At 51.4% G+C, this 25104-nt stretch overlaps 1 protein-coding gene across 2 annotated transcripts in view; it reads left to right on the top strand.

The window, feature by feature from the left end:
* Nucleotides 1-1560: 1560 nt before the first annotated feature.
* The window catches only part of DENND2B (DENN domain containing 2B), a 386185-nt gene continuing 362641 nt past the window's right edge, over nucleotides 1561-25104 (top strand). Inside the window, exon 1 of one of the 2 annotated variants that reach the window (XM_075326680.1) lies at nucleotides 1561-1714. The gene's annotated coding sequence lies outside the window, so the exon portion shown is untranslated. Of the gene's footprint in view, nucleotides 1715-13865; nucleotides 13920-25104 lie in introns of those variants that run through there. The other variant, XM_075326681.1, reaches the window with a different exon arrangement.

Here is a 25104-nt window from a genome sequence, read left to right as displayed (position 1 = left end):
GGAGAGCGGCAGAAGCTGTGAAATACTCTCATATAGTGCCATAGTGTGGTGGAGAGCGGCAGAAGCTGTGAAATACTCCCATATAGTGCCATAGTGTGGTGGGGAGCGGCAGAAGCTGTGAAATACTCCCATATAGTGCCATAGTGTGGTGGGGAGCGGCAGAAGCTGTGAAATACTCCCATATAGTGCCATAGTGTGGTGGGGAGCGGCAGAAGCTGTGAAATACTCTCATATAGTGCCATAGTGTGGTGGGGAGCGGCAGAAGCTGTGAAATACTCTCATATAGTGCCATAGTGTGGTGGAGAGCGGCAGAAGCTGTGAAATACTCTCATATAGTGCCATAGTGTGGTGGGGAGCGGCAGAAGCTGTGAAATACTCTCATATAGTGCCATAGTGTGGTGGAGAGCGGCAGAAGCTGTGAAATACTCTCATATAGTGCCATAGTGTGGTGGAGAGCGGCAGAAGCTGTGAAATACTCTCATATAGTGCCATAGTGTGGTGGAGAGCGGCAGAAGCTGTGAAATACTCTCATATAGTGCCATAGTGTGGTGGAGAGCGGCAGAAGCTGTGAAATACTCTCATATAGTGCCATAGTGTGGTGGGGAGCGGCAGAAGCTGTGAAATACTCTCATATAGTGCCATAGTGTGGTGGAGAGCGGCAGAAGCTGTGAAATACTCTCATATAGTGCCATAGTGTGGTGGAGAGCGGCAGAAGCTGTGAAATACTCTCATATAGTGCCATAGTGTGGTGGAGAGCGGCACAAGCTGTGAAATACTCCCATATAGTGGCATAGTGTGGTGGAGAGCGGCAGAAGCTGTGAAATACTCCCATATAGTGCCATAGTGTGGTGGAGAGCGGCAGAAGCTGTGAAATACTCTCATATAGTGCCATAGTGTGGTGGGGGCGGCAGAAGCTGTTTAATACTCTCATATAGTGCCATAGTGTGGTGGAGAGCGGCAGAAGCTGTGAAATACTCTCATATAGTGCCATAGTGTGGTGGAAAGCGGCAGAAGCTGTGAAATACTCCCATATAGTGCCATAGTGTGGTGGGGAGCGGCAGAAGCTGTGAAATACTCCCATATAGTGCCATAGTGTGGTGGAGAGCGGCAGAAGCTGTGAAATACTCTCATATAGTGCCATAGTGTGGTGGGGAGCGGCAGAAGCTGTGAAATACTCCCATATAGTGCCATAGTGTGGTGGAGAGCGGCAGAAGCTGTGAAATACTCCCATATAGTGCCATAGTGTGGTGGAGAGCGGCAGAAGCTGTGAAATACTCCCATATAGTGCCATAGTGTGGTGGAGAGCGGCAGAAGCTGTGAAATACTCCTATATAGTGCCGTAGCGTCTTCTCTGGGGGCCTCCTTTCTTTGATATCACATTGTACAGTTGCTTCTGGAGGTGACGCTGCAGTCGTCTTCCATCTTTTTCACTGTCTTAGTTCCTTGCTCATCCATAAACATTTCACATATTTCCTCATCTTCCATCTTTCCTTGCTTTAGGCCACAGATCCGACACGCGGAAACCAGGAAAAAGGAATGTAAAACACGTCACCGACTTTCAGATGAAAAATATTTCTTTCTGCGTCTTCCGCTCATTTCCTTCATCGGACACAAGAGGATATTTTCACGATCGAGACACTCGAGGAGGAAGCAGAGTCTTCTCCCGGACGTTTGGGATGATTTTAGCAGATGTTTGCGAAGTCTCAGGAGCAAGGTAAGTCTGTAATTCAGGATTGAATTAATATGAAACGGTAATGGTTTAATTACAGCTGCTGTCCAGCGAAAAGAAAATACTCATATAATTCTATAAACTTTATACTATCGCTGATGCCCTGATCCTCCGCTTATTATATCCAGTCATTTAAAGCTACTTTCACACTTCATTCGTTTCAAATCCGTCAGGTCAGTCATTGTGACGGAACAACGGATCCCTCGTTTTTTAGGCTAGTTTCACACTTGCGTTGGACGGCTTCCGTAGCATTGCGTTGTGTGACGGATGCAACAAATGTGTTGCATATAGTGGCACAACGGATGCTACGGATCGTACAAAACAACAGTAAGCTTTTTATTTATTTTTTTTTATTTTTTTTTCTTTACAGTTTTACCGGCAGCAGACTATTGTGAACGATCAGTTGATCGCTCTCAATAGCCGGCGGCTGGGCACTTAGCTGAGCACTGTCACTTGCTTGCGGCCGGGCATGCCGGCGGGCGGGCGCTCAGCTGAGCGCTGTCACTTGCCGGCGGGCGGGCGCACAGCTGAGTGCTGTCACTTGCCGGTTGCCGGGCGCTCAGCTGAGCGCTGTCACTTGCCGGCGGCCGGGCATTCCGGCGGGCGCTCAGTTGAGCACTGTCACTTGCCGGCGGGCGGGCGCTCAGCTGAACGTTCGGCCACCGCGAGACAAAATAAAGTTTGTGATTTAAAAAAAAAAAAAAAAAGCATGCGCAGTGAAATCCTGAGGATTCCGCTGCTCAAAAAAACGTTACATGCTGTGTTCCTCCCGTTGGGCGGAAGCAACGGAACGTCGCCCAGCGGAAGCAATGCAGGTCCTTTTGGCACAATCCGTCATCCATACAAGTCTATGGGAAACAGCGGAATCCGTTAATGGATTCCACTGTTTTCCAAAAGGGCGGATTGTAACGGAAGGAAATAAACGCAAGTGTGAAAGTAGCCTTAGCTGTCAACGGACGCAATAGATGAGTTATTTCACAGGATTCAGTTCCCAGGAATCCTGTGAAATAACTGATCCGTCGCATCTGTTACATGCGTTGTGCGTCCGTTTTACGACGGATCCGTCAAAATCCGTTTGCTTTTGGGACAGCCCAATGGGAGTGCCAGACATTTTGGTGACCTATTACTGTGTTTTCATAGGACATCTGTGACAGTTTGTAGAGAAAGCTAAAATTGTGTGTGGATTGTTCCTCTCAAGCCTATCTGGAGCCTTGCAATGTGATTGTGTACATACTGGGCATGCTCAGTAGCAAATAACGGAATCCAGCACCATAGACAACCATCATATACCTCTTGACGGTGTGTGATGGAATCCTGCGCAGTGAGTTTTTTTGACGCTCCAAAAAACGTTACAGTGTCCTGTTCCTTCCGCCCGACGGTCAGTCACTCCACTACTGATCCGTCGCGCAGCGGATGCAACGCAAAGCCATCAGTCGTAATCCGTTGTTAATACAAGCCTATAGGGAAAAAACTGAATCCTGCAAAATATTTAGCAGTATACCGTATTTTCTCAAGGCAGCGGATTGTGACTGATGGAAAAAGACTGAAGCGTGGAAGTAGCCCAATTCAGCAGCTCCGCTTCTGGCTTGAGGGCAAGTGTTTTCCTGTTGGCAAGTTCTGTGTGTGAAGGGGGCTGGCTGATCATATCAGTAGCTGAGCCAGGCCCCTTCACACAAAGCAGTGGTGACCTGCCAACTCAGGAATCATCCTCCTGTGTCACGAATAAGCTACAAGTGGAGCTGCTGACGGGAGGGGACGGAGATCAGGGCACCTGCGTTATTAGGGTTTGTTCATACAATGTGGACACGCTGTAGTTATTCCATTCGGATCTGCATGTAAGAAGAAAACTCCAGCATCTTAGTATGTGTTCATAAAATTACTGTATATCTATATATATAATTGCCTTATTCTGTCTGTCTGTCTGTCTGTCTGTCTGTCTATCTGTCTGTCTGTCTGTCATGCTCCGAAATTGTGTCCTTACGGTGACACAAAGCTGATTGGCCGCTGGGCTCGCCATGGCCCCGCCCCCCCACACGGATTGGCCTCTCGCCCCGGCTCTCTGCAGGCCCCGCCCCCTCACGCAATGCACGCTCGCTGTGGCCCAACTGACACGGGGCTCCGATTCCCAGGTGAGTACACACACACACATCACACTCACTCTCACACTCACTCTCACACATCACATCCACACACTCACAACATGCTGGGATATCGCTTGCTTCTACACCGGCTCCGTCAGGATCCCGGCAGCGCCACACATAACCTTGCGATGCTGGGATCTTAACGGAGGCCGTGAAAGCTGGTAACCATTATACACATCGGGTAACTAAGGTCCCTTAGTTACCCGATGTGTATCATAGTTACCAGTGTACACCGGCTCACACTCACACACACATCACATCGCATCCACACATCAAGGTCCTGCAGCTGCAGAACATACATAACATAACAGCACACACACATAACAGCACACACACAAATCAGATCACACTCACACACACCTCACACATCACATCGCATCCAAATACTCACAACATCCTGGGATATCGCTTGCTTCTCGGCGGCGATATTGTGCTGTGAGCTTCCAGGACCTGACGGAGGATCACATGGCCAGAAGCATGTGATATCCCCGGATGTTGTGAGTATCAGCGCGTATGTGCAATATCGTCAGTGTCTGTGTGTGTGAGTGTATGCGATCGGGTGTGTGTGAGTGTATGCGATCAGGTGTGTGTGTGAGTGTATGCGATCGGGTGTGTGTGTGAGTGGATGCGATCGGTTGTGTGTGTGAGTGGATGCGATCGGTTGTGTGTGTGAGTGGATGCGATCGGTTGTGTGGGTGAGTGGATGCGATCGGGTGTGGGTGAGTGTCGGCAGAGGAGCACGGCGTGCTGGAGGAGGCTGGGAGCAGAGAGGCTGATCTTGGGGAAGGCTGGGAGGGGGGGGCTGATGCTGAGGGAGGCTGGAAGGAGAGAGGCTGAGCAAACGTGCTCCATCCGCCATACTGCGCACTCCCCATCGTGCTGCATCCCCCATGCTGCGCACTCCCAAACGTGGTCCATCCGCCATGCTGCGCACTCCCAAACGTGGTCCATCCGCCATGCTGCGCACTCCCAAACGTGGTCCATCCGCCATGCTGCGCACTCCCAAACGTGCTCCATCCGCCATGCTGCGCACTCCCAAACGTGCTCCATCCGCCATACTGCGCACTCCCCATCGTGCACCATCCGGCATGCTGCGCACTCCTAAGCGGATGGAGCATGATGGGGGGTGCGCAGCATAGCGGATGGAGCACGTTTGGGAGTGCGCAGCATGGCGGATGGAGCACGTTTGGGAGTGCGCAGCATGACGGATGGAGCACGTTTGGGAGTGCGCAGCATGACGGATGGAGCATGTTTGGGAGTGCGCAGCATGCCGGATGGTGCACGATGGGGAGTGCGCAGTATGGCGGATGGAGCACGTTTGGGAGTGCGCAGTATGGCGGATGGAGCACGTTTCGGAGTGCGCAGCATGGCGGATGGAGCACGTTTGGGAGTGCGCAGCATGGCGGATGGACCACGTTTGGGAGCGCGCAGCATGGCGGATGGAGCACGTTTGGGAGTGCGCAGCATGGCGGATGGAGCACGTTTGGAAGTGCGCAGCATGGCGGATGGAGCACGTTTGGGAGTGCGCAGCATGGCGGATGGAGCACGTTTGGGAGTGCGCAGCATGCCGGATGGTGCACGATGGGGAGTGCGCAGTATGGCGGATGGAGCACGTTTGGGAGTGCGCAGCATGGCGGATGGAGCACGTTTGGGAGTGCGCAGCATGGCGGATGGACCACGTTTGGGAGTGCGCAGCATGGCGGATGGAGCACGTTTGGGAGTGCGCAGCATGGCGGATGGAGCACGTTTGGGAGTGCGCAGCATGGCGGGTGGAGCACGTTTGGGAGTGCGCAGCATGGCGGATGGAGCATGATAGGGGGTGCGCAGCATGGCGGATGGAGCACGTTTGGGAGTGCGCAGCATGGCGGATGGAGCACGTTTGGGAGTGCGCAGTATGGCGGATGGAGCACGTTTGGGAGTGCGCAGCATGGCGGATGGAGCACGTTTGGGAGTGCGCAGCATGGCGGATGGAGCACGTTTGGGAGTGCGCAGTATGGCGGATGGAGCACGTTTGGGAGTGCGCAGTATGGCGGATGGAGCACGTTTCGGAGTGCGCAGCATGGCGGATGGAGCACGTTTGGGAGTGCGCAGCATGGCGGATGGACCACGTTTGGGAGCGCGCAGCATGGCGGATGGAGCACGTTTGGGAGTGCGCAGCATGGCGGATGGAGCACGTTTGGAAGTGCGCAGCATGGCGGATGGAGCACGTTTGGGAGTGCGCAGCATGGCGGATGGAGCACGTTTGGGAGTGCGCAGCATGCCGGATGGTGCACGATGGGGAGTGCGCAGCATGGCGGATGGAGCACGTTTGGGAGTGCGCAGCATGGCGGATGGAGCACGTTTGGGAGTGCGCAGCATGGCGGATGGACCACGTTTGGGAGTGCGCAGCATGGCGGATGGAGCACGTTTGGGAGTGCGCAGCATGGCGGATGGAGCACGTTTGGGAGTGCGCAGCATGGCGGGTGGAGCACGTTTGGGAGTGCGCAGCATGGCGGATGGAGCATGATAGGGGGTGCGCAGCATGGCGGATGGAGCACGTTTGGGAGTGCGCAGCATGGCGGATGGAGCACGTTTGGGAGTGTGCAGCATGGCGGATAGAGCACGATGGGGAGTGCGCAGCATGGCGGATGGAGCACGTTTGGGAGTGCGCAGCATGGGGGATGCAGCACGATGGGGAGTGCGCAGTATGGGGGATGGAGCACGTTTGGGAGTGCGCAGCATGGCGGATGGACCACGTTTGGGAGTGCGCAGCATGGCGGATGGAGCACGTTTGGGAGTGCGCAGCATGGGGGATGCAGCATGATGGGGGGTGCGCAGCATGGGGGATGGAGCACGATGGGAGGTGCACACCTCCCCCCAACACACACACACACGCGCACTGCACAACACACACACACTAGGAATCACAAACAACGCCCTACACAGACACCCACACACACAGACAACGCTGCACACACAAATATACGCACATACTGCACAACACACACATTGCTCAAAACATACCTCCCCCCAAAACACACCACACCCACACAAACCGCACAACACACACACACACAACGCTACAGACACACAGCGCTCCACAAACAACGCAACACACGCAACACACATACAACACCGCTCTCACCCCCCGCGACACTCAGAACATGTACAGCGCCCTACACAAACACTTGGTAACTACACACAACAACATCTATATATATAACAAAAATCATACATGAACTACACAATACGTAAATTCTAGAATACCCGATGCGTAGAATCGGGCCACCTTCTAGTATATATATATATCCACAACAACACACTCTTCAAATTCTCCTTAATAAGCATCCTGCTGATTGCAGTAGTTCGACATTAAGGCTGTTAACATTATTTTTTGGGTTTTGATTATTGCACCACAGGAAAAACGTCACAAGTGACTTTGATACGGATTCCTTGTGAAATCTGCATCAAATTCGATGCTGAAATCAAAAGCCCGAAAAAAGTGAGGAAAAATAATATTAATAAACCACTTCATAACTGTAAAACCTCTGACATGGATTTCTCTTGAAAGATACTTGTGATTTTTCCACCTCATATAATTTGGTGGGCATATAAAAAAAACAAACAAACCCAAAACTTGTGTAAAAAAAGCACATTAAAAAACACGGCAGATCTGCAAACTGCATTTAAAAAAACACATGAATTTTTGTTGGAATCCATATTGGATTTTTCCCCGCTGTGAGAACATGGCCATACAGGACAGGTTCCTACATTGAAGTGAAAGCCTGCCTCTGCCGTGCACAGAGTAATGCCAGCACTCCGGAGCGGAGGTGTTAGGATTTGTGCACTAGAGATGTAGCCAGTTTGGGACGCAGGAGGACACATTCCATACAGTCAGATAATAAGGAATGTAGATGGTATTTATCTTGGAGCTCGGAAGCGTTTCCTGCTGTGCGGTTCCACTATCCTTCTCCATGCTCCATCCTGGAGCTGTTGTTTTTACATCTGCCCCCGGCGATTCTCTCCACGTAGATCTCGTTAATGTCTGATCTCCGTTATGCGTACCTCTTTACTGACTGATCTTTGTTATTTGCCTCCCTTACTGTCTGTTCTCCGTTTTGTGTCACATTTTACTTTTTCATGTCCATAGTACACCCCACTTTACTGTCATACCTCCAGTGTGTGCCCCTCTTTACTGTCTAATCTTCAATATGCAAAGCACTTACCTATCTGATCTCCACTTTGCGCCCCTCTTTATTGTGGGATCTTTGCTGTGCCTTCCTCTTTACTGTCAGATCTCCACTGTGCCACCCCTCTTCACTATCGGATCTCCTCTGTGCCCCCCCTCTTTACTGTCGGATCTCCTCTGTGCCCCCTCCTTGCAGTCGGATATCCTCTGTGTCCCCCTCTTTACTTTCAGATCTCCACTGTGCCCCCTCTTTACTGTTGGATCTCCACTGTGCACCCCTCTGTACTGTCAGATCTCCGCTGTGCCCCCCTTTTTACTGTCAGACCTCCGCTGTGCCCCCCTCTTTACTGTTGGATCTCCGCTGTGTCCCCCTCTTTACTGTTGGATCTCCGCTGTGTCCCCCTCTTTACCGTCAGATGTCTGCTGTGCCCCCTCTTTACTGTCAGATCTCCGCTGTGTCCCCCTCTTTACCGTCAGATGTCTGCTGTGCCCCCCTCTTTACTGTTGGAACCCTTCTGTGCCCCCCTCTTTACTGTCGGATGTCTGCTGTGCCCCTTCTTTACTGTGAGATCTCCGCAGTGCAACCCTCTTTACTATTTGATCTCCACTGTGCCCCCTCTTTACTGTCGCATGTCCGCTGTGTCCCCCTCTTTACTGTTGGATCTCTGCTGTGCCCCTCTCTTTACTGTCGGATCTCCACTGTGCCCCCCTCTTTACTATTTGATCTCCACTGTGCCCCCTCTTTACTGTCGCATGTCCGCTGTGCTCCCTCTTTACTGTCGGATCTCTGCTGTGCCCCCCTCTTTACTATTTGATCTCCACTGTGCCCCCTCTTTACTGTCGCATGTCCGCTGTGCCCCCTCTTTACTGTCGGATCTCTGCTGTGCCCCCCTCTTTACTGTCGGATCTCCGCTGTGCCCCCCTCTTTACTTTTGGATCTCCGCTGTGCCCCCCTCTTTACTTTTGGATCTCCGCTGTGCTCCCCTCTTTACTGTCGGAGGTCCGCTATGCCCCCCTCTTTCCTGTTGGACCCCCGACGTACATCCCACTTTGCTGTACTATATAAAGGATATTCTAATCTGGAGCCTGAACATTTCCCCGGAGCCGCAGCTGTTCTATCGATTGGCAAATAATAACTTTCATTTTATAGGAATTCTTAAAATGCTCTCCGCTCCGAATAAGGAAAAGAACGGCTGCTATAAGGGGCGGCCGCGGGGGGGTCAGCATCACTTTATGGCACGGATACATCACTTTATGGCACGGATACATCACTTTATGGCACGGATACATCACTCTTATTGTGAGCGTTTTGATTTTATGCAACTTTCTTTTCTGTTTTTGTTTTTTTTTGCAAGAACAAAGCGGTATCATTGTGAAAGAAGATGTTGCCTTATGCTTTTGTGAAGTCACTTCTCACCATTTCCTAGATCTGTGCTTGCTGTCAGTTAATGAAAATATATTTGTTTACATTCAAAGGCTAAAATGTTGTCCTCTCCTCGTGCTTTTCACAGTTGAGTGTTTGTTACAATGTATTCTGGCCTCCTGTTATCTGCACTTGTCCCCATTTCACTGGCCCAGCAAAATCCTGTAGATGACGGATAAACCAACCTAATGGCGCAAGGTAGAAAGACAAGACAACTGGCCTTCACGCAGGCACCAGGATAAGCTCCTCCTCTGGCGCCAAAGTAAACTCCGCCTCTCCTATCTCTGGCGCAGCTTTCCAGCTCCTTTCTCCTCCTGCCCAAAATGTTCCTCTCCTTTCACTTAACCCTTAGCTTACCACTTCCGCCCACCTCCAAGCCTCTGTCAGGCCGAGCGTCCGCTGTTGGCCGTGCCTCCTTTGTTAACACAACTAAAATGCCTCTTTAATTAACGACACAAAGATTTTGGGGCTTTTTATGTCCTGGTGTCTTGTATCTTCTCAGGAGCCAAGTCCATTCACCTGTAAAAACCACAAGACAGGTCGCTACAAAACACAGGAAGAACTCAACCTGTAGACTGTTCTGAAAAGTTATGAAAACTTTTACAGAATTTTCCATTTTATTTGCAATGATTTAAACATCACTGGTTCCCATTGGAAATAGACTGTTGTAGCTCCACCCTGTTGTCAGATTTATGTCCTAACATTGAGCATCTCCTGTAATAGCTCCACCCTGTTGTCAGATTTATGTCCTAACATTGAGCATCTCCTGTTATAGCTCCACCCTGTTGTCAGATTTATGTCCTAACATTGAGCATCTCCTGTTATAGCTCCACCCTGTTGTCAGATTTATGTCCTAACATTGAGCATCTCCTGTTATAGCTCCACCCTGTTGTCAGATTTATGTCCTAACATTGAGCATCTCCTGTAATAGCTCCACCCTGTTGTCAGATTTATGTCCTAACATTGAGCATCTCCTGTAATAGCTCCACCCTGTTGTCAGATTTATGCCCTAACATTGAGCATCTCCTGTTATAGCTCCACCCTGTTGTCAGATTTATGCCCTAACATTGAGCATCTCCTGTTATAGCTCCACCCTGTTGTCAGATTTATGTCCTAACATTCAGCATCTCCTATTATAGCTCCACCCTATTGTCAGATTTATGTCCTAACATTGAGCATCTCCTGTCATCTTTTGGATCAGGAGTCCAGCAGAATTGTGAATGCAGCTCTTGATGTAACTGAAGCCCATGGCGAGCATTGGAAGGAGTCTGGTTACCACCGCCGCTAATCCCCAGTTGTACAGAAAAATGTGCTATTAAGTAATACCTGCCCTTGTTACCCTCTGCCGGTGACGCGGCTTCGTCAGCATCTGTAGCTCAGAGATTTCTTTTTGCCAGGTCAGATATCAGGATATTCTGGATAAATGGCCTGTTAGTGAATATTCTGCTGGTAGGAGGTGATTTATATCACAAAGCACAATCCACGCTTCAGTTTAGGAAGTTGAGGTTTTTATGCCCCGCATCAAAGTATTTTGGCAGGAAAAGACCCCTTTCCATTGTATCACTATCATTCCAGAAATGCAGCATTTTCTGTGTCACATTCCAAAATATTCCGTGATTTTACAGATTAAAACCAGCTGCTTTCTCCATGTCGTGCTCCAATGTGCCGTGCGATAAAACAGTAATCCCAATCTACACTTATTAAAGAAAAGAACTTCACCTCCTGTGATCCCTCATTTCACACTTATGCAAAGTAGAATCTATAGTACCGTATGTTATCAGCACACCTGGGGGTACACGTGGGGGTCTATACTGTGTCCTCAGCACACCTGGGGGTACACGTGGAGGTCTATACTGTGTCCTCAGCACACCTGGGGGTACACGTGGAGGTCTATACTGTGTCCTCAGCACACCTGGGGGTACACGTGGAGGTCTATACTGTGTCCTCAGCACACCTGGGGGTACACGTGGGTCTATACTGTGTCCTCAGCACACCTGGGGGTACACGTGGAGGTATATACTGTGTCCTCAGCACACCTGGGGTTACATTTGGGGGTCTATACTGTGTCCTCAGAGCGCCCGGGGTTACACATGGGGGTCTGTGCTGTGTCCTCAGAGCGCCCGGGGTTACACGTGGAGCTCTATGCTGTGTCCTCAGCACACCTGGGGGTACACGTGGAGGTCTATACTGTGTCCTCAGCACACCTGGGGGTACACGTGGAGGTCTATACTGTGTCCACAGCACACCTGGGGGTACACGTGGGGGTCTATACTGTGTCCTCAGCACACCTGGGGGTACACGTGGGGGTCTATACTGTGTCCTCAGCACATCTGGGGGTACACGTGGGGGTCTATACTGTGTCCTCAGAGCGCCCGGGGTTACACGTGGAGGTCTATACTGTGTTCTCAGCACACTTGGGGGTACACGTGGAGGTCTATACTGTGTCCTCAGCACACCTGGGGGTACACGTGGAGGTCTATACTGTGTCCACAGCACACCTGGGGGTACACGTGGGGGTCTATACTGTGTCCTCAGCACACCTGGGGGTACACGTGGGGGTCTATACTGTGTCCTCAGCACATCTGGGGGTACACGTGGGGGTCTATACTGTGTCCTCAGAGCGCCCGGGGTTACACGTGGAGGTCTATACTGTGTTCTCAGCACACTTGGGGGTACACGTGGGGGTCTATACTGTGTCCTCAGCACACCTGGGGGTACACGTGGGGGTCTATACTGTGTCCTCAGCACACCTGGGGGTACACGTGGAGGTCTATACTGTGTCCTCAGCACACCTGGGGGTACACGTGGGGGTCTGTGCTGTGTCCTCAGAGCGCCCGGGGTTACACGTGGGGGTCTGTACTGTGTCCTCAGCACACCTGGGGGTACACGTGGGGGTCTGTACTGTGTCCTCAGAGCGCCCGGGGTTACACGTGGGGGTCTGTGCTGTGTCCTTTAGAGCGCCTGGGGTTACACGTGGGGGTCTATACTGTGTCCTCAGAGCGCCCGGGGTTACACGTGAGGGTCTGTACTGTGTCCTCAGAGCGCCCGGGGTTACACGTGGGGGTCTGTGCTGTGTCCTCAGAGCGCCCGGGGTTACACGTGGGGGTCTATACTGTGTCCTCAGAGCGCCCGGGGTTACACGTGGGGGTCTGTACTGTGTCCTCAGAGCGCCCGGGGTTACATGTGGGGGTCTATACTGTGTCCTCAGCACACCTGGGGGTACACGTGGGGGTCTATACTGTGTCCTCAGCACACCTGGGGGTACACGTGGGGGTCTGTACTGTGTCCTCAGCACACCTGGAGTTACACGTGGGGGTCTGTACTGTGTCCTCAGCACACCTGGGGGTACACGTGGGGGTCTATACTGTGTCCTCAGCACACCTGGGGGTACACGTGGGGGTCTGTACTGTGTCCTCAGCACACCTGGGGGTACACGTGGGGGTCTGTACTGTGTCCTCAGCACACCTGGGGATACATGCAGAGGTCTATACTGTGTCCTCAGCACACCTGGGGGTACACGTGGGGGTCTGTACTGTGTCCTCAGCACACCTGGGGGTACACGTGGGGGTCTGTACTGTGTTCTCAGCACACCTGGGGTTACATGTGGGGGTCTATACTGTGTCCCCAGAGCGCCCGGGGTTACATGTGGAGGTCTGTACTGTATCCTCAGCACACCTGGGGGTACACGTGGGGGTCTGTACTGTGTCCTCAGCACACCTGGGGGTACACGTGGGGGTCTATACTGTGTCCTCAGCACACCTGGGGGTACACGTGGGGGTCTATACTGTGTCCTCAGCACACCTGGGGTTACATGTGGGGGTCTGTACTGTGTCCTCAGAGCGCCTGGGGTTACACGTGGGGGTCTATACTGTGTCCTCAGCACACCTGGGGTTACATGTGGGGGTCTATACTGTGTCCTCAGAGCGCCTGGGGTTACACGTGGGGGTCTGTACTGTGTCCTCAGCACACCTGGGGTTACACGTGGAGGTATATACTGACGGCTCGTTCAATGTATTTGTATAAGAATTGATTTAACCCATCGTCAGTCGGGAGAGCCCCGAATATCGGACGGACGTGACCCTCACTTTTGCCATTGCACATAATAACGTATTTATGATTGTAGTTTTCGGGAATCTGGTCACGGATCCGGCTGCATTTTTCTGCATTACTTGTATATAGTCTGCCTCTTAGCAGATGGCTATATTTTGGGGAGCACTGTATTGGGGTCCACTTGCCTTTTGGCTGCAGTTTGGCAGATTCGGCGTGCTCCGGAGCTGCAATCCGTTCCCCCTCCTTGCTGGCGGTTTGGGTTTAGTGTTTCACATTCATCTCCCAGTGGCGGCTCGTCCCCACTTCCTGTCTTTGCAATTTTTTTTTCTCAGTTTCCACAAAAATTAGTTTCAGGCTCCGAGATCAGAGCTGGAAGCAGGATCCGTGCAGACTGCAGCGGCCGCTCGGGTACGTGCATTTCACCTCATTCCTTGTGATGCTGCAGGACTTACTGACAACTAATGATGAGAGGAATACACCGTATAGCGGTACCTAATCATCCGGGGAGAGGGGCTGATGTCACATGCAGGTGTAGCAGAGCTGGGCTCACCGTGCCTGCCGCATCTAGTGGAGCTGAGTATGTCACATATATCACAGCTGGTTTTATCTGACAGTATCACACATGATGGGATTAGATGCAGTGGCTCAACAGGCAGTATCACACATGATGGGATTAGATGCAGTGGCTCAGCAGACAGTATCACAGATGATGGGATTAGATGCAGTGACTCAGGACACAGTATCACACATGATGGCATTAGATGCAGTGGCTCAGCAGACAGTATCACAGATGGCAGGATTAGATGCAGTGGCTCAGCAGACAGTATCACAGATGATGGGATTAGATGCAGTGACTCAGGACACAGTATCACAGATGATGGCATTAGATGCAGTGGCTCAGCAGACAGTATCACAGATGGCAGGATTAGATGCAGTGGCTCAGCAGACAGTATCACAGATGATGGCATTAGATGCAGTGGCTCAGCAGACAGTATCACAGATGGCAGGATTAGATGCAGTGGCTCAGCAGACAGTATCACAGATGATGGGATTAGATGCAGTGGCTCAGCAGACAGTATCACAGATGGCAGGATTAGATGCAGTGGCTCAGCAGACAGTATCACAGATGATGGGATTAGATGCAGTGGCTCAGCAGACAGTATCACAGATGATGGGATTAGATGCAGTGGCTCAGCAGACAGTATCACAGATGATGGGATTAGATGCAGTGGCTCAGCAGACGGTATCACAGATGATGGGATTAGATGCAGTGGCTCAGCAGACAGTATCACAGATGATGGGATTAGATGCAGTGACTCAGGACACATTATCACAGATGATGGCATTAGATGCAGTGGCTCAGCAGACAGTATCACAGATGGCAGGATTAGATGCAGTGGCTCAGCAGACAGTATCACAGATGATGGGATTAGATGCAGTGGCTCAGGACACAGTATCACAGATGATGGGATTAGATGCAGTGGCTCAGCAGACAGTATCACAGATGATGGGATTAGATGCAGTGGCTCAGCAGACAGTATCACAGATGATGGGATTAGATGCAGTGGCTCAGCAGACGGTATCACAGATGATGGGATTAGATGCAGTGGCTCAGGACACAGTATCACAGATGATGGGATTAGATGCAGTGGCTCAGCAGACAGTATCACAGATGGCAGGTGATGTTATTTGGAGCAGGACGTGCTCGCTGTGTTATATGATGGCAGGGCTGCAGTGCATATAGAGATGTATATATCGGGTTCCTGTTTTCTGCTGTATATGATAATGCACATCTGGATAGGATGGGGCTGAGCGCAGGCGCTTCCGTCCACTGCTGCGTATTCTCACTATAGGGCTGGACCTGGCCACTTTTGTCAGGAGACAAGTGCAGTTGTGTAGATGATGCCCTGGACTGAGCGGCCGCTCCTGATCACTAGACTGTATAACGTATTGTGTATGGGGAAAATGAAATGCTCCGTAACTCACGGGGACGGTTTATATGTCCATGTTGACAGTATACTGCCCAGCAACAGTAATTCACCCACAGCTGATGCATGGACTGGCACAAACAGCTGGCGCTCACTGACCAGCGCCCACACATGCCGCACTGACCAGCGCCCACACATGCCGCACTGACCAGCGCCCACACATGCCGCACTGACCAGCGCCCACACATGCCGCACTGACCAGCGCCCACACATGCCGCACTGACCAGCGCCCACACATGCCGCACTGACCAGCGCCCACACATGCCGCACCGACCAGCACCCACACATGCCGCACCGACCAGCACCCACACATGCCGCACTGACCAGCGCCCACACATGCCGCACTGACCAGCGCCCACACATGCCGCACTGACCAGCACCCACACATGACGCCTGTAGACTGCTCACTGATCAGCAGTGTCATATGTCATATCACAGGCCATTGATGTGTATGGCAGGCAGCTGTCCATGGTGTGGATGGGCACATGATGATGATGATGATGATGGACATGGAGCTGGATGTGATCTGCAGGATACTTTTTGCACCCCTCTCAATGTAGCGTGACTGAGCCCGGCGTAACCCTGCCTATGTCACTGCGAGGTACTGAACATAAGGCCTCGTGGATCATTCGGTGGGATCATTCGGTGGGATCATTCTGTGGGATCATACGGCTGCTTTGTGCATCTCGCGCAGGATCACTCATCTGTCCTTCCTAAATGTATGGCATTTGGGGGAGTGCGGAGGTAAATGCAGGGGTTGTGTCCATAATGCCGGATATCTAGAGGCGTCCTGCAGCTTCTATCACTGCCAGTCACTGCCATCATTGTCTGATCGGAGGTTAACCCTTTCCAGACCATGATGCCGAGCTCTTATACAGCGCTCCGATGTCAGACACAACCTTCTGTTCTCATGAGGCTGCAGACAGTGAACTCTTCGTACTCAGTTGTGTTTGGCGGATGGTTGTTTTAGTTTTTGGATATGGATTTGGTGAGGTCATCTCAGCAGATAAGGACCCGAGCACTTAAAGAGGTATCCCCATCTAATGTCTGTGAAGAGGACGGAGGAGTGAAGGAGCTGCGGCCCCTCCATTCTCATAAGCAGAAGGGGGTCATCCTCTTCAGTGCACCATGTGACACAGATCCTAGGAATATGACCCACCCTATAAGATAAGCGGTTGTGCCAGGTCTTATGTTATCACCTGCAATAGTGTATGATGGTGCCTTTCCCCTGACATAGCGGGCAGTGATGGGGCACATCTGCACTTTGCTCTGAGCCCCTCAATCACAGCACTCTTCACCGATTCCTTGCATCCTTTGCACGGTGCTGACTGGCCTGTAATATCTGTATTAGTGGCAGGACGCAGTGGGGCAGAGGACAGATAACCGACATCTGCCCTTATTTCTGACTCTCCCCTGCTCTTTTCCATTCATTCCTAGGATGATTGACCTGTGTCACAGTTACGGATCTGTGAAGCCCCCATTGACGTCGCCAGTTATATATCTGCTGTATCCTGAGCCTTGTCTGGTGTATTAGCCAGGGCTATGTGCTTTCCAGTATCCTGGTCAGTATGGCATATTTTATGCTGAAAGTACAGGATCCACAGCGGCACAGATGATTTCAGGAGACAGGTATGCTGAGTGAGTTTGGGGTGACAATCTGAGAGTCACTAGTGGCAGAAGATAGCACAGAGCAGCACATAATATAGAATATTGTAGGAGGTCAAAGACTGAGAGTTTCATAGTGTAGGGATTAGGGCCACATTAGCGCAGAGTATTTAAGGAGACTGACAGCTCGGAAAATGTCACACATCCAGGAACATGCTGCAGTCACAGGATTAACAGCAAGGAGACGTCACGGTCTGAGAGGAGAGACGGCGCGGTCTGAGAGGAGAGACGGCACGGTCTGAGAGGAGAGACGGCACGGTCTGAGAGGAGAGATGACGCGGTTTGAGAGGAGAGATGACGCGGTCTGAGAGGAGAGACGGCGCGGTCTGAGAGGAGAGACGGCGCGGTCTGAGAGGAGAGACGGCGCGGTCTGAGAGGAGAGACGGCGCGGTCTGAGAGGAGAGACGGCGCGGTCTGAGAGGAGAGACGGCGCGGTCTGAGAGGAGAGACGGCGCGGTCTGAGAGGAGAGAGGGCGCGGTCTGAGAGGAGAGAGGGCGCGGTCTGAGAGGAGAGAGGGCACGGTCTGAGAGGAGAGAGGGCACGGCCTGAGAGGAGAGACGACGCGGTCTGAGAGGAGAGACGGCGCGGTCTGAGAGGAGAGACGGCGCGGTCTGAGAGGAGAGACGGCGCGGTCTGAGAGGAGAGACGGCGCGGTCTGAGAGGAGAGAGGGCACGGTCTGAGAGGAGAGAGGGCACGGTCTGAGAGGAGAGAGGGCACTGTCTGAGAGGATAGACGGCACGGCCTGAGAGGAGAGACGGCACGGCCTGAGAGGATAGACGGCACGGCCTGAGAGGATAGACGGCACGGCCTGAGAGGAGAGAGGGCACGGTCTGAGAGGAGAGAGGGCACGGTCTGAGAGGAGAGACGGCATGGTCTGAGAGGAGAGAGGGCACGGTCTGAGAGGAGAGAGGGCACGGTCTGAGAGGAGAGAGGGCACTGTCTGAGAGGAGAGAGGGCACGGTCTGAGAGGAGAGAGGGCACGGTCTGAGAGGAGAGAGGGCACGGTCTGAGAGGAGAGAGGGCACGGTCTGAGAGGAGAGAGGGCATGGTCTGAGAGGAGAGAGGGCACGGTCTGAGAGGAGAGAGGGCACGGTCTGAGAGGAGAGAGGGCACTGTCTGAGAGGAGAGAGGGCACTGTCTGAGAGGAGAGAGGGCACGGTCTGAGAGGAGAGAGGGCACGGTCTGAGAGGAGAGAGGGCACGGTCTGAGAGGAGAGAGGGCACGGTCTGAGAGGAGAGAGGGCACGGTCTGAGAGGAGAGAGGGCACGGTCTGAGAGGAGAGAGGGCATGGTCTGAGAGGAGAGAGGGCACGGTCTGAGAGGAGAGAGGGCACGGTCTGAGAGGAGAGACGGAACAGGTAGCAATATGGGCGGCAAAACACAGGACAGGTAGTGAAGAGAAAGAATGAGTTTGGTTATTATTATTATTATTATTATTATTATTTATAGAGCACCATTAGTTCCATGGTGCTGTACATGAGAAGGGGTTACATACAGAACACATATACAAGTTACAGTAGACAGACTAGTACAGAGGGAAGAGGGCCCTGCCCTTGCGGGCTTACATTCTATAGGATTTTGGGGAGGAGACAGTAGGTGGGGTGGGGGTGGCGGTCGGGCGGCAGCTCCGCGCGGTGGTGGGGCGGCAGCTCCGCGCGGTGGTGGGGCGGCAGCTCCGCGCGGTGGCGGTCGGGCGGCAGCTCTGCGCGGTGGTGGGGCGGCAGCTCCGCGCGGTGGTGGGGCGGCAGCTCCGCGCGGTGGCGGTCGGGCGGCAGTTCTGCGCGGTGGTCGGGCGGCAGCTCCGCACGGTGGTGGGGCGGCAGCTCCGCGTGGTGGTGGGGCGGGGGGTCATTGAAGATCATAGGCATTTCTGAACAGATGAGTCTTTAGGGTCCGTTTGAAGCTTGTGAGTGTAGTAGATAGTCTGACGTGTTGAGGCAGCGAGTTCCAGAAGACGGGGGATGCTCGGGAGAAGTCTTGGAGTCGGTTGCGTGAGGAGCGAATGAGAGAGGAGGAGAGGAGATCTTGGGAGGACCGGAGATTACGTGTTGGAGTGTAGCGAGAGATTAGTTCAGAGATATACGGAGGAGACAGATTATGCACAGCTTTGTAGGTCAGTGTTAGTAGTGTGAATTGGATACGGTGGAAGATCAGGAGCCAGTGGAGGGACATGCAGAGGGGAGAAGCGGGGTGGTATTGAGGAGAGAGGTGGATCATTCGGGCAGCAGAATTAAGGATGGACTGGAGAGGGGCGAGTGTGTTGGCAGGGAGGCCACAGAGGAGGATGTTGCAGTAGTCGATGCGGGAGATTATGAGGGCAGCACTAGCATTTTTGTACATTGGGAATTGAGGAAAGGACGGATTCTGGAAATATTTTTGAGCTGAAGACGACAGGAGGTGGTGAGTGATTGGATGTGCGGTATGAAGGACAAGGCAGAGTCAGAGGTCACTCCGAGGCACCGAACTTTGTGTGCTGGGGAGAGCGTGATGTTATTTATTGTAATAGATAGATCAGGTAGAGAGTGTAGGGGAGATGGAGGAAAGATGATCAGTTCAGTTTTGGCCACATTGAGCTTTAGGAAGCGAGAGGAGAAGAAGGAAGATATAGCAGATAGACACTCCGGGATTCTGGACAGCAGAGATGTGACATCTGGGCCAGAGAGGTAGATCTGAGTGTCATCGGCATATAGGTGGTATCGGAAGCCATGGGACTTTATGAGTTGTCCCAGGCCAAATGTATAGATGGAAAAGAGTAAGGGTCCCAGGACAAAGCCTTGAGGGACACCAACAGAGAGAGGACGGGGTGAAGAGGTTGTGTGGGAGTGGGAGACCCTAAAAGTGCGGTTGGAGAGGTAAGAGATCCAGGAGAGGGCGAGATCTCTGACACCGAGGGAAGAGAGGATCTGTAATAAGAGGGAGTGGTCAACAGTGTCAAAGGCTGAGGACAGGTCTAGAAGTAGGAGTACAGAGAAGTGCTTGTTGGCTTTGGCAGTCAGTCATTCGTGATTTTAGTCAGGGCAGTTTCAGTGGAATGATGTGGACGGAAGCCGGACTGTGTAGTGGTTTGGAAGGATCTGGATGTAGCGCAGTGAGGAACCATCCGGACGCAGCCTCCTAGTATTGGGGTCAGACACAGAGGGTCCCACTGTCTTTTACCTCCCAGTCCACTCCTCCCAGCTCACTACTGAATCCCCCTCACAGTAAATAGTGGTGCCGCAATATGCAGATAATTCCCAAGTCAAGAGATTACACTTCTGATTTTCTCTTTGGACATGTTTGTAGGGAAGACACTGATATATAGGAGTCGAGTGCAGCAAATCCGCCATCTTTTACCAGAGCAGCAAAGTGGAAAAGATCTTACAAAATCTCACGTGCTGAGAGTAAAGCCACAGAAAGTGTCTGTGCTGCAGAATACAAAGGGCGAAATGTTCTGCAAATCCATAGCATTTCCTTAGTTAGATCCACAGCAAGAGCTACAGGATTTGGTGCAGCTTTTGCTGCTGCTGCATAATCTGTAGTGTCTCAGCCCTATGTACATGTGCTCCTAAGGTGTTCCTAGGAACGCTCGGCACACGCTAACCGTGTAAACACGCTGCCGATTACCCGATGAGCAAAACGCCGCTCCATCGGGGGAATTTATTTTAAATTAGGTTGAAAAAATCATCTTTCTCAGAGACACATTAGTATAAACAAGACCCGTGCTGCCGAGAACAACAGCAGCTTGTAGATCATAGATCATTCAGTGTGCTGCATTCAGCGTAGTCCAATGTGTAGACCAGCGCTTACAAACCAGTGGTGGTCAGGCTCAGACTTCTCACATCGGTCGTGTCTCTGAGCACTGAACACATTGTATTTCTATGTCTTGCTCAGTGGTGGTCAGGGTCAGCCTCATCACCTCAGCCGTGTCTCTGAGCACTGATCACCTTGTATTTCTATTTCTTGCTCAGTGGTGGTCAGGGTCAGCCTCATCACCTCAGCCGTGTCTATCAGCACTGATCACCTTGTATTTCTATTTCTTGCTCAGTGGTGGTCAGGGTCAGTCTTCTCACCTCAGCCGTGTCTATCAGCACTGATCACCTTGTATTTCTATTTCTTGCTCAGTGGTGGTCAGGGTCAGTCTTCTCACCTCAGCCGTGTCTATCAGCACTGATCACCTTGTATTTCTATTTCTTGCTCAGTGGTGGTCAGGTTCAGTCTCATCACCTCAGCCGTGTCTCTGAGCACTGATCACCTTGTATTTCTATGTCTTGCTCAGTGGTGGTCAGGTTCAGTCTCATCACCTCAGCCGTGTCTCTGAGCACTGATCACCTTGTATTTCTATGTCTTGCTCAGTGGTGGTCAGGGTCAGTCTTCTCACCTCAGCCGTGTCTATCAGCACTGATCACCTTGTATTTCTATTTCTTGCTCAGTGGTGGTCAGGTTCAGCCTCCTCACCTCAGCCGTGTCTCTGAGCACTGATCACCTTGTAGTTCTATGTCTTGCTCAGTGGTGGTCAGGGTCAGTCTTCTCACCTCAGCCGTGTCTCTGAGCACTGATCACCTTGTATTTCTATGTCTTGCTCAGTGGTGGTCAGGTTCAGTCTTCTCACCTCAGCCGTGTCTATCAGCGCTGATCACCTTGTATTTCTATTTCTTGCTCAGTGGTGGTCAGGTTCAGCCTCCTCACCTCAGCCGTGTCTCTGAGCACTGATCACCTTGTATTTCTATGTCTTGCTCAGTGGTGGTCAGGTTCAGTCTTCTCACCTCAGCCGTGACTATCAGCACTTATCACCTTGTATTTCTATTTCTTGCTCAGTGGTGGTCAGGGTCAGTCTTCTCACCTCAGCCGTGTCTCTGAGCACTGATCACCTTGTATTTCTATGTCTTGCTCAGTGGTGGTCAGGGTCAGTCGTCTCACCTCAGCCGTGTCTCTGAGCACTGATCACCTTGTATTTCTATGTCTTGCTCAGTGGTGGTCAGGTTTAGTCTTCTCACCTCAGCCGTGACTATCAGCACTGATCACCTTGTATTTCTATTTCTTGCTCAGTGGTGGTCAGGGTCAGTCTTCTCACCTCAGCCGTGTCTCTGAGCACTGATCACCTTGTATTTCTATGTCTTGCTCAGTGGTGGTCAGGGTCAGTCTTCTCACCTCAGCCGTGTCTCTGAGCACTGATCACCTTGTATTTCTATTTCTTGCTCAGTGGTGGTCAGGTTCAGTCTCATCACCTCAGCCATGTCTCTGAGCACTGATCACCTTGTAGTTCTATGTCTTGCTCAGTGGTGGTCAGGGTCAGTCTTCTCACCTCAGCCGTGTCTCTGAGCACTGATCACCTTGTATTTCTATTTCTTGCTCAGTGGTGGTCAGGGTCAGTCTTCTCACCTCAGCCGTGTCTCTGAGCACTGATCACCTTGTAGTTCTATGTCTTGCTCAGTGGTGGTCAGGGTCAGTCTTCTCACCTCAGCCGTGTCTCTGAGCACTGATCACCTTGTATTTCTATGTCTTGCTCAGTGGTGGTCAGGGTCAGTCTTCTCACCTCAGCCGTGTCTCTGAGCACTGATCACCTTGTATTTCTATTTCTTGCTCAGTGGTGGTCAGGTTCAGTCTTCTCACCTCAGCCGTGTCTATCAGCACTGATCACCTTGTATTTCTATTTCTTGCTCAGTGGTGGTCAGGTTCAGCCTCCTCACCTCAGCCGTGTCTCTGAGCACTGATCACCTTGTATTTCTATGTCTTGCTCAGTGGTGGTCAGGTTCAGTCTTCTCACCTCAGCCGTGTCTATCAGCACTGATCACCTTGTATTTCTATTTCTTGCTCAGTGGTGGTCAGGGTCAGTCTTCTCACCTCAGCCGTGTCTCTGAGCACTGATCACCTTGTATTTCTGTGTCTTGTTCAGTGGTGGTCAGGTTCAGCCTCCTCACCTCAGCCGTGTCTCTGAGCACTGATCACTTTGCAGTTCTGTGTTTTGCTCAGTGGTGGTCGGGTTCCCTGGTCAGGATCACGCCATGATTAAGCGTTGATACAGACACGCGAAACGCGCGTCGGGGTTCCTGTCCAGGGTTTCCTGACTTGTCTATCTTTGGGCTGGCACTTGCACTTTGATTAGGTGGTTACCAACTTATTTCTGTATTTTTGTTTGCTGTCCTCGGTGATGTCTGATGGATGTATTTTGTATTGCTCTATGTGATCGTGCTCTTCCTATAGACCTTGCAGCTCTTGGTATAGATAGTTTTTCTACCCATTACTTTCCTTGTGTGCTCTATTTGTGTTTGCACATAAATGTAGATTGTCATATCTTTTAATGTGTCTTTTTATACTTAATAAAATGTATTATTTAATGACCAATAAACTCCCATTTCTCCTATTTACCGTAATTCTGAGCTGTTTGTAGTGAGTGGACTATGTGGCGGTATAATTGTATATAAAATCAATGCCTTTACATATTCAGTCCTTCTAGACTTTACTGTGGCTGTCGGATAATCTGGAGTATTAGTGATCTGGCTCCATACCCCACTGATTCCTGGATTTCTTTGTTTATGTATGCGTCATCTTTTTCACGTGTTCATTGCTTTAGTGGAAATTTTTGGTTACTTGCATCTCGGGGAGGTAAATCTGCTTCAGATTTGTGACTTGCGCAATTCCTTAATGGGTCTGTGGTCTCCTGACAACAGGACGGACAAACAAGGGGCTCTCTGTATGCGAGCAGAAAAGCGGGAGATGGCACATGCTGCGCGTCACCCGGGGGCCAGCGAGGACACAAAGCACATGGTGACGCCTCCGAGGTGTGGGCTACTATGTGCCGCAATAAATCTGCACTGACCCCGAATTAGCCACTTCCAGCTTGTACTGTGCGGCACAATGTGCCTTAGTATACGGGACAATATTGTGATGCATGCGCTTCTAACCTGGGTACAGGACTGAGGGACCATGTCTCTCGCCAGAGAACACTCAGATTTTTATTATTTTCATGGAGGATTGTGTTATCTTTACTGAAATGTCAGCGTGCGAAGTAACCAGACAGCTCAAGGCCGCGGCGTGGATGTAGATAGTGTGCGAGGCTTCTTATGTCAGCCAGACCCACGACCTCCGCACAGTAACACGGACTGCGCCCTCCGCTGACCCGGCCACAAACCACCTACATTATTCCCGTATACATACAGTACTGCCGATCGCTAAATTATATTACTGCAAAATTTATCATCAGGGGAATACACGAAGCCATTTTTTTCTTGTAGTTATACTGTCGTTATTTGTGCAGAATTTATCAGTTTTTGATTATTTTGGCTTTATATAGATGTAACTTCTTCTGTCATTACCTGGTTTGAGCTATTTTTTTTTAAAAGTTGCAGATTGTTGCGTTTTATATAAAAGCTATTTTGGTTCACATCTGATGGATAGGCGGTGTTCTCAGTGATGTCACTGCTGATCTCTGGTGATGGATAGGCGGTGTTCTCAGTGATGTCACCGCTGATCTCTGGTGATGGATAGGAGGTGTTCTCAGTGATGTCACCGCTGATCTCTGGTGATGGATAGGAGGTGTTCTCAGTGATGTCACCGCTGATCTCTGGTGATGGATAGGAGGTGTTCTCAGTGATGTCACCGCTGATCTTTGGTGATTTGGTGATGGATAGGAGCTGTTCTCAGTGATGTCACCGCTGATCTCTGGTGATGGATAGGCGGTGTTCTCAGTGATGTCACTGCTGATCTCTGGTGATGGATAGGCGGTGTTCTCAGTGATGTCACCGCTGATCTCTGGTGATGGATAGGAGGTGTTCTCAGTGATGTCACCGCTGATCTCTGGTGATGGATAGGAGGTGTTCTCAGTGATGTCACCGCTGATCTCTGGTGATGGATAGGAGGTGTTCTCAGTGATGTCACCGCTGATCTTTGGTGATTTGGTGATGGATAGGAGCTGTTCTCAGTGATGTCACCGCTGATCTCTGGTGATGGATAGGCGGTGTTC

This window comes from Anomaloglossus baeobatrachus, chromosome 10 (assembly GCF_048569485.1).
Source record: "Anomaloglossus baeobatrachus isolate aAnoBae1 chromosome 10, aAnoBae1.hap1, whole genome shotgun sequence".
Taxonomy (NCBI): Eukaryota; Metazoa; Chordata; class Amphibia; order Anura; family Aromobatidae; genus Anomaloglossus; species Anomaloglossus baeobatrachus.
This window is presented reverse-complemented; position numbering and strand designations above follow the sequence as displayed.